Consider the following 9,397-nt stretch of genomic DNA (forward strand, 5'->3'; position numbering starts at 1 on the left):
CACGAATGGCCTCTATGAGAAATACACGCGAAACCCTAGGTAGATCGTCTTCCGCGGGAGTGCTAGCTCGCGTAGGAATGCAGCAATGGCTGAAGCTTTCTCCTTCTAAACACTCAACCTTTGATTGTTCTTCAAGGAGATGGAGGATGGACGTGAGAAAGAAGGAGAAGAAGGGATGGAGGCCCTCAGGAAATTTTTTCAGAATTTTTTGAAACCTCTAAATATGGTATATCTTGAACCCAAGGCATGGGGGTCTTTTATAGCCAAAAGATCCCCCCACGTATCACACCTAATTTAGCCAATTAATTTGGCTGATAAAATTCCCAAAACATTTTGGTGGTTTGGCAGCTAAGAGGAGATAAACATAACCAAATTTCGTGCATTTTGGATCCCTAAAAGATAGGAATTCATGCGTCCAAAATTCAGCCGCAGACCACCCTATTTCATGCACCATGCAATCCCTACAAATTAGGAAATTCATCTAAATCTTTCTAGAAAGATTTAAGGCGCCATTTTTATAGGAATTATAGCCCCACGCCTCCTCTCTTCTCACACCAATTTTTGGCCAAAAATAAAGAGGATAGGCATAGAAAATATTGGGAATAAATTAAGGTGTCATTCTTCTCCAAGAAGATAAGGACGGGTTCCTAAAATTTAGGGATTCTTCTCCTTATCCAATTCTGATTATTTGGACTCATAATCCTCATCAAATAAGGTCTTCTAATTGATTTGGATCAAGCCCAATCCAATTGGGTCAAGTCCCATCAATTGGGTCAAGCTCAATCTACTTGGGTTGAACCCAATCCAATTAGGTCAAACCCTGATGCAGCCCAAATTGAATCCTATTCAATTTGGCTCAACCTAAGCCCAATTTACTCAATCAAATTGAGTTCATTAGCAATCTAATTACTAATTAATCCTTCAATAATTCAATAATTATTTTAATACATTTTTTGCTTTTGATAATTTATCAATCAAATTGACCAAATTATCCTTGAATGATTCTTAATCATCAATCAGCCATTTGATCAACCTAGAAATTTCTATGCGTGTGACCTCATAGGTTCGAACCTAAGCCGGTAGTATAGGAACGTCTTCCTATACTAATCGATGTGACCATCTAGCAATGGTACCCGACGTCCGGATAGGCCGAATATATGCGAAGCAAATATTCTGGAACCCTGGACTATGGTTACTGTATAATTCAATCCCTTTGACTCCTAATGCCAGGATGACTTAGAGCTCACTGCCAACCCTATAATTAGTACATCCATTATGTGATTAACTTTAGATATCCCGTGACTCCTCCCTGGGATTATCCTGGCCAAGGTTTTGCTAAATTAATCACAAGACATAAACTCCTGTTTGCAGGAGGGGTCAATTCCATCTCGACTCACAACTGACTACGCAAGTACTTGACTGCACCCAGTGACCTTTCGTCACTGAATTAGAAATTCAGGTAGTCCGGTACCAAAGTACAGTGAGTTGCTTGCTAGTCACAGGTTGCGATCTTAGGTCAGAGGGCCAAACTTATACCCATATCCACTCGGAACATCTCTTGACAGTAGAGCATTCCGGAATTGGCCACGTTCAGTGAAATGTACTCCTACACTTCACCTGTATGGCATACCTGTTAGATGTATGCCCTAGAAGCCAATTTGGCTGACACATTGTTAATTCTAGGGACATAATTTTGTACTTGACTATTTATTATTGAATAAATAAAAGGCATCTTTTCATTCATATTGTTTATGTGTCTATGAATCGTCCAAGAAATTAATGAGATGATGATACATATTCTCAAGAGTTGAGAATTTGAGCCATGTATCATTGGTGATTAATTTCTAAATGCTCCTGATCAATGGATCATCACGAGGACGGTGATCGATCCGATCAGTGCACAGATCACTTTCCTTCTGGATGGACGAGACTTGAGTCCACAGTGTAGGGACACTGAAGTGATAGTGCAGGTGCTTGTTAGAGAACAAGGGTACTGAGCGTGACCAAGACAAGAAGTCACTTGGATGTCTATCCACTCGTCAGTGACTTGCTTGATGTTGCAGTAGTGTGACTGGTCCTTTGACCTGCGGTGCTTCGGCTACTCACAGTGAGGTTATTGTAGTTTGACTGCACACATACATGGTCTCTAGCCATATGGGTCCATGCAGTGTAGATTGGCTGCAGTAGGTTCACTGTAGGAGTAGGGTATGCACCTATAAGGAATCTATCGACCTTGATAGAAAAGGAGTGATCCTATGTGATTTGTTAGACTGAGTTCTAAGACCTTGGCCAGGGCAGTAATATAAAGTGAAAAAAGAGTTTTCCACTATCGAACTCAAGTCGAATAAATCTTGACATATGACAGACGATGGGGTTTGACGAGTTGTCCATGACCTCCGTCCTGTAGAGATCCACGATAGTAGGACTGTATCACATGTTAACTGCACCTAGAGGTTCATCATTCCATTCTGCTGGGTAGCCACTACATGCTGCTAGGTGTCACTGGTGGATGGTGGGACTCATAGGGATTATCTTGATGATCGATAAACCCTAATGAGTTGAGTTGGAATCGTTCCAACCCATTGAAAGGAGTTTTCAATGATATTGAGATAGAGATCACAATATATCTCACTACCAGTCAGAATAGAACCTATGGGGTCACACACACTAGAAGTATTGACCGATCCGATGGTTGAAATCGTGATTAGGAATCACAAGAAATTAATTTGATTGATAAGAAGTTGAAGAAGAAAAGGGAATTAATTAATTGGACTTGAAACAAGAATCCTACTTCGGGTAGGATACCTAGAGTTCTAATTGGATTAGGACTGGGAATCCTAGTTGGAGTAGGACTGGGATTCCTACTTGGAATAGGATTCCTCAATCCTAATGAGATTAGGAGTTTTGAATCAAAATTGGATTCCTACTTGAAGTAGGATTCCTAGAAATCCTAATTGGATTAGGACTACGGATTCAAATAGAGTCCTAATTGGATTAGGACTAAAATTAAACAAATCCTAATTGGATTAGGATTCCTTAAGTCTAAATTAATTAATAATCTAATGAATCAACATGACTCCTAATTGGATTAGGATTGAAGAGTTCAATTGAGTCATGGTTCATTCAAGTCCTAATTGGATTAGGACTAGCATAGATTGAACCCAATTTGGCTAATCCTAATTGGATTGGGATCAAACCATAAGAGAGGCACCCAATCCTCTTTGGAAGAGGATTAGGGCAACACAAGAAGGAGGGATCACGCCCCTCCTCCTCTCCTTGTGTGCGGCATGAAGAGAGGGGCCGGCGCCCCCCTTCCCTCTTTGGAAGATTGTCTTGGAGCTCCTAATTGTTAGGAGCTCCACTCCTTATAAAAGGAGGACTAGGGCCGGCCCCAAGCAAGCAGAGCTCTCCCTCTCCAAGCCGTGGCCACCCTCTCCCTCTCCTTCCTTGGTTCAGCCGCCATCAGCAAAGGGAAAAGAAGAGGAGGCGTCTCCCTCCTCTTGGTCTTCTTCCTTGGCTCCAACGCATGGAAAAAGAAGAAGGCTGCAGGGGCTTTTGATCTTCTTCCCATCTTCATCCTTCTTCTTCCTCCTCTCAAGCACAATCAAGGGTTGATTGAAAGAGAGGAGATCAGCCATCAAAAGCTATCTCTGCAAGGGAGCTAGCACCCCGGTGAGATAGAGAGCTTGGATCGGATCCTGCTTCGTGTGGATACCCGTAGAGGCCGGACGTTTGAACGGCTTCAAGCGAACCCTCTTCCAAAACCACGAATTCAGATTTGCGGTGATCATCTACCCGCGCAAGGTGAAGATTTGATCTTCCTAATAGTTTTAAAACTCTTTAATTCTTACCTAATTACGAAAGGTCTAGAAACAACATTCATGCGATGAACGTCGAACCCGTACATGCCGATTCCGCTGCCATCTGATTTTTGTTTTGAAATATCAGCGGTATGGGCGGGTTCCCAACAGTGGTATCAGAGCCTAGGCTTCGTAGATTAAGGTAAGAATTAAATATCTAAAGGCATATTAGATCTGAAAATTGAATGATCATGCATGCTGAAAAATTCTGCATGCAGATTTTTCAGGGGTGCTGTTTTTTGCATGCTGATTTTTATGTGATAAAAAGATGATTCTAAATGCATTGTTAATGGGATTACAAAGTTTAGAATCATGATTAGCATGATCAGCGACCTATGTCATGAAACAATCAGTTAGTTTTCAGATCTGAAAATTATAATTGTTGCATACGGTGATGATCATAGGATTCAACCCCTTTTGGTATCAAATGTAATGACCTGCGATGTGATCTGCGATGTCATGTAATTTTTCAGATGCTTGCATGCATCTTATTTGATGTTTTGAGAGGCCTGCGTGCCTCCTAAAAGGAGATGTAATTTATTTTTATTTTTATTTTACATCTGGTTGTATTTCTGTGATGTGATGTACATCAACGATCAAGTTGAAGCAAAGGCATGAGATGAAAGGTGATCTAAGCGGTTGATGGCGATGGGATCAAGAGTTGATCAAGGATCGAATCAAGGTGGCTTAGAACCAATTCAAGAGTTGAAGACCACTTGAACGATTGATGTGCATGTGCTTGTAATACGACCTAATTAGAATCCATGATCATCACCTATTTAAAGTTTAACTTTATTTGATGCTGCGATTATAACTGCCTGTGATGTACCGTTTGCATGAGATGTGAATGCGAGTCGGGTAGATAGGTTTACATGTGATGTAGCAAACCCAATTGAGACCTAAATCAAAACCTCCTCAATCAAGTCGAGAGTGAACCGACATGAGCAAGTCATATTAGATTAATTGATCTAATTGGTGTCTAGGAAAGCATGAAAGGTGGTTACTTAATTAGGACCTTACTCTCTGAGTAAGGGGAGCCTCCCACCTGCTTACCTGGCCAATTGTTCGATTACCTCTTATGAAGGGCTCAAGTTGCAAACACTAAGACCTGATTAACCAATATTAAGTCAATAGGTCTTCCACTGTAGTAGAGCTGCTAAGGCCTTTCTGATGTTGATTTGTCTCGGCTGGACACAGTGGTCAAGTTGCATCGGGGGGCTGGACCTCTCTATAGACATGAGATGTTGTAGGGTAAAGGTGGGGTTGGGCACCAATAACTGTTAGGTGAGGACCCAATGACGACTTTATTCCTACGGTTATACGGTGGGTCTGACTTAACTAAGAAATGGGACCAATAACTGTTAGGTGAGGTCTTCATGGCTTAGAGACCAAGTTACACTGCAACATGCTTGAGAAGCATTGTACAAGAGTTGTACACTCATCCATCTATGTATCACCAATAACTGTTAGGTGAGGTGGCATGTAAATTGGTGGGACCGCAGTACCCACTAGAAACCCTAGTCGTGTGGGATTTCCGTTTCCTTACCAGGGGAGTGTGAGGGATTCGAGAAAATAGTGGGAGTTACATTTGTTCTAAAAGACATTAGAACAGATTAGGATCAAGTACAAAAGTCTAACTAGAATCTTTACTCTCTGCAGATACAATGTCGGCTTCAAATCCTCTGACCCGTATTCTTGAGACCAACCGACTGACCGGAACCAATTACAAAGACTGGCTTAGAAATCTCAAAATAGTTTTGGACTGTGAGAAGATAGGCTACATACTCGATTCAGATATCCCCACACTACCAGCACGTCCTACTGATGTTCAGCGTGAGTTGCATAAAAAGTGGTTGGATGATGACATTAGAGTAAAATGCTATATGATGGCATCCATGTCTAATGAACTCCAATGCCAGCATGAAAATATAAAGACTGCCAGGGACATACTGGCACACCTGCAAGAGTTGTATGGTGAGCAGAGTCGCACAGCTCGTTTTGAAGTGTCCAAGAGGCTTTTCAAAGCGAAGATGCGCGAAGGGCAGTCTGTCCATGATCACGGTCTGACCATGATCAAGGACCTAGAGGAGCTTGAGAAGCTCGGTATGGACATGCACAAGGAATTGCAAGTGGATTTGATCCTACAGTCACTTTCTGATTCATTTGGTCAGTTTATAGTAAACTACCACATGAATAAGATTGAATGCACTAAGACTGAACTAATCAACATGTTGGTAACTGCTGAGGGAGCCTTGAAAGGTTCAAGAGGCAATGTCCTTGCTGCTGAGTTGACTTCTGGTTCCAAGAGAAAGTCTACTTGGAAGAAAAAGAAGCCTGCTAAGAAGCAGAAGAAAGACAAGAAGCAAAAGAAGAAAGTTCAAAAAAAAAAGGCTAACGACAAAGGAAAATATTTCCACTGCAATGTCGAAGGCCACTGGAAGAGAAACTGTCCTTCATACCTCGAGAGCCTGAAGAACAAGAAAGGTGACACACCTTCAGAAGGTATAGACTTGCTCATAATTGAAACTAATCTAACGGTTTCTTCTACTTCTAGTTGGGTTATAGATTCTGGTTCTAGTGCTCATCTGTGCACTACCATGCAGGGTCTAAAGGAAAGTAGAAGGCTGGCGGAAGGTGCGGTAACCCTTCGGGTTGGCAACGGGGCAAAAGTTGCTGCTGTGGCTGTGGGCACCTACCATCTGTGACTACCGTCTGGATTTAGTTTAATACTTAGAGACTGCTATTATGTACCTGTTGCTAGCAGAAATTTGATTTCTGTTTCATGTCTAGCACAGGAAGGTCATGTTTTTACATTTGACAAAGACTGCTGTTCTATTTATTTGAGAAATAAAATAGTCGCACGTGGTTTCATGATTGACAGTCTCTATCATTTACATATGGATGTATCTGTGAATGTTACCGAGCAAGATGTGAGTGCCAAAGGATCCAAAAGATCCAGAGATGAGATAAACCAAAGATATTTGTGGCACCTCAGGCTTGGCCATATTGGAGAGACAGAATGAACAAAATGGATAAAGATGGGCTTTTAGGCTCATTGACTTCCGAGTCATATCCAGTTTGCGAGTCCTGTCTTCAAGAAAAAATGGCTAGACTGCCCTTTGTAGGACATGGGGAGAGGACCACTGAATTACTTGCCCTAGTACATACAGATGTATGTGGCCCATTCGATGTGCTAGCCAGGGGACGTTATTCTTACTTCATTACTTTTACCGATGATTATTCACGGTATGGGTATGTGTATCTTATGAGACACAAGTCTGAATCTTTTGAAAAGTTCAAAGAGTTCAAGAATGAAGTAGAAAAACAAACTGGAAAACCTCTTAAGGCTCTTCGATCAGATCGAGGAGGAGAATACCTTAGTGGGGAATTCCGGGACTATCTCAAAGAAAACGGCATAGTCTCACAATGGACACCTCCGGGTACACCTCAACTCAACGGGGTGTCAGAGAGGAGGAATCGGACCCTATTGGATATGGTCAGGTCCATGATGAGCTTCACTGATTTACCTATATTCCTTTGGGGAGATGTCTTACTCACAGCGATTTATTTATTGAATAGAGTTCCCTCTAAATCCGTTCCTACCACACCGTATGAGATATGGCATGGTAAGAAACCAAGTCTGGGTCATCTCAAGATTTGGGGATGTCCGGCCCATGTCAAGAGACTACAGGCGGACAAGTTAGAGGCTAGGACCATAAGTGCTCGTTTTATAGGATATCCTAAAGAGTCATTAGGATACAATTTTTACGTCTCAGAGGATCACAATGTGTTTGTGAGCCGTCATGCCATCTTCTTGGAAAATCAGTTTATCCTTGATAGAGGCAGTGGGAGGAAAATTGAGCTTGAAGAGAAAGTCTCTGAAAAGCAACGAGTCATGGATCCTATTGAACCCATTCATACAGAGCCAGTACACGATGTCCCTCGACCACCTCGTAGATCTAGTCGGGTCTCCCATCCTTCCGATAGATACTTAGGTATACTAGAAGAGGATACCGAGGAAATGTTCCTGGTGGGAGATAGGGATCACATACAGGATCCCAAAACCTACAACGAGGCGATATCTGATGTCGATTCCGAGAAATGGCTGGAAGCTATGAAGTCAGAGTTAGACTCCATGCGTTCCAACCAAGTCTGGACCTTAGTAGATCCACCAGAAGGTATTGTACCTATTGGATGCAAATGGATCTACAAAAGGAAGATAGGTTCGGATGGAGAGGTAGAGACCTATAAGGCAAGGCTTGTGGCGAAAGGGTATAGTCAGCGCGAAGGCATTGACTATCAGGAGACCTTTTCACCTGTTGCCATGCTAAAATCCATCCGAACATTGCTTGCCATTGCAGCATTTCATGATTATGAAATTTGGCAGATGGATGTGAAAACTGCTTTCCTGAATGGATATCTTGATGAAGATATCTATATGGAATAGCCTTTGGGTTTCACTTCCAGTGATGGAGATCACAAGGTCTGCAAGCTGCAAAGGTCCATCTATGGACTAAAGCAAGCATCTCGGAGTTGGAACACTCGTTTCGATGACGCAATCAAAACGTTTGATTTCATCAAAAACGAAGAGGAACCGTGTGTTTACAAAAAGGTTAGTGGGAGTGCTGTCGTTTTTCTCGTACTGTACGTAGATGACATTCTCCTAATAGGGAATGATATTCCCATGCTAACCTCGGTTAAGGTCTGGTTGTCAAAAAGAATTGTCCATGAAAGACCTTGGGGAAGCATCCTATATTTTGGGAATAAAGGTCTATAGAGATAGATCTAAAAGGATGCTTGGCCTTTCACAGAAGATGTACATAGAGGAGGTGCTGAAGAGGTTCAGCATGGAAAACTCCAAGAGGGGTCTCTTACCCCTTTAGGCATGGAATTCATCTCTCCAAGAAGATGTGCCCCAACACATCTGAAGAGATTCAACGCATGAGCAAGATTTCCTATGCATCGGCAATAGGAAGCCTCATGTATGCCATGCTGTGTATACGACCTGATATAGCTCTTGCTGTGAGTGTCACAAGCAGATATTAGTCGAATCCAGGTGAAGAACACTGGACAGCTGTGAAGAATATTCTTAAGTGCTTGAGAAGAACTAAAGATTTATTCTTGGTCTTTGGGAGAAGATCAGAGTTGAAGGTAGAAGGATGCACACATATAGATGATAGAAAGTCTACATCAGAATATGTGCAATTGTGGTTCAGTAAATTGGAAGAGTTCCAAGCAACCGATCATTATAGATTCTACCTTAGAAGCTGAATGTTAAGCCGTATCTAAGGGTGCAGTGGAAACCTTCTGATTAAAAGTTAATTGCAGAGTTAGGTGTAATGTCATTAGATGCCATAACACTTTACTGCGATAACATTGGCACCATAACACTAGCTATGGAGCCATGGTCTCATCAGAAGTCCAAGCACATAGAGCGGCGCTTCCATTTCATACGCGACTATGATGTAGAGGTGCAGAGAGTAGACTCCGCGGATAACGTGGCAGACCCGTTCACTAAGCAGCCGAGTCAGCAAAAG

Source organism: Phoenix dactylifera, unplaced genomic scaffold (genome assembly GCF_009389715.1).
Source record: "Phoenix dactylifera cultivar Barhee BC4 unplaced genomic scaffold, palm_55x_up_171113_PBpolish2nd_filt_p 000196F, whole genome shotgun sequence".
NCBI classification, from domain to species: Eukaryota; Viridiplantae; Streptophyta; class Magnoliopsida; order Arecales; family Arecaceae; genus Phoenix; species Phoenix dactylifera.